This window comes from Gavialis gangeticus, unplaced genomic scaffold, assembly GCF_001723915.1.
Source record: "Gavialis gangeticus isolate Ggan-Ray unplaced genomic scaffold, GavGan_comp1, whole genome shotgun sequence".
NCBI classification, from domain to species: domain Eukaryota; kingdom Metazoa; phylum Chordata; order Crocodylia; family Gavialidae; genus Gavialis; species Gavialis gangeticus.
The window spans coordinates 19,496,920-19,498,061 of record NW_017728995.1 but is presented as its reverse complement, the minus strand read 5'-3'; the positions used below and the strand labels follow the sequence as shown (position 1 = coordinate 19,498,061).

Genomic DNA, 1,142 nt, shown 5'->3' with positions numbered 1-1,142 from the left:
ATTATTCATGATGTTGCTGTGAGCTGGACAGCAGGTAGATAAGATTCAGCCACTTTGACTAAAAGTCAAAGGAAAATAAAGCCCTGTATTCTGCTTATTAACAGTTTATTTGGCTACCTACTTTGCCAGGCTATAACATTCAAATTGTTTTTAGAAAGCCACTTTGCACATTGCCTTCAAGCAATAAGCCACAAAATGGACTACTTGTCCTGAATTTAATGTAACTTCTGTCATCTATTTTATGGAAGCAGGATCAGATCCAAAACATAGTCCCAAACAGAAAATAAAGAGTATCAGCTATAAAAGCATAACCTATTTAGGCTACTCTAACTGTGATGTCTTTTTGGCTTGTCTACATAGGAAACTGATCAGCATAGATATAGCAAAGTAGATATTCCATTATCAATAGAGTGATGTAACTGTCTTGTGTGGCTTTTCTACTCTGGAATAAAAGTGACTATCAACAAAAGCTATAATTGTTCCAGAACAAAATATCCACACAAGAAAGGTATAGCAGAATAGCTAGGCCAGTCAATCTTCCCATGTAGATAACCCTAAACAGAAAAGATATCTATGTAATAGAGCTGTTAAAAAGATTTTAAAACGTGATCGCAATTACTTGCATGATTAAAAAAATTAGTTGCAATTAATCGTGATTTTAATCGCACAGCTAAAAACTCAAAATGAGGTGCAGAAAAACTCAAAGTTATGCAAAATGATGCAGGTACTTTGTATGGTTGGGGGTGGGGTCTGTGTGTGTCGGGAGGGAATTTGTGAAGGTGTAGGGGGCTGTGGGTGTGTGTGGGGTTTGGAGCCTGGGGAGGGGTATTCCCCCATAGCTGGGCAGGATGTGGGGTCCTGTGGGTCAGGAGTGAGGGGCAGCAACAGGGTTGGGGGGCTGTTGCTTGGAAGTGAGGAGAAAACACACAAATACACATATACCATCCAGCAGGTAAGTTTGCAGGGGGAAGGGGCTTGGGAGGAAGGCTGAGGCCCATACAATGAGGGAGGGAGTGGGCCAGAGGCTGGTGCAGTTGCTAGGGTGAATGGGGCCCCGGGGCTGTGGCAGGTTGTGGGACAGAGTCATGACCTATCCAGGTCTGCGGGGAGGGGGGGGGGGGGGGGGGCCCCGCCCCCTGGGC

The 1,142-nt window shown here is 44.5% G+C and overlaps 1 long non-coding RNA gene across 2 annotated transcripts in view; it reads right to left on the bottom strand.

Annotated features, from left to right (window-relative positions):
* The window catches only part of LOC109287989, a 30,386-nt gene that overhangs the window by 11,138 nt on the left and 18,106 nt on the right, over positions 1–1,142 (bottom strand). The window lies entirely within an intron of this gene.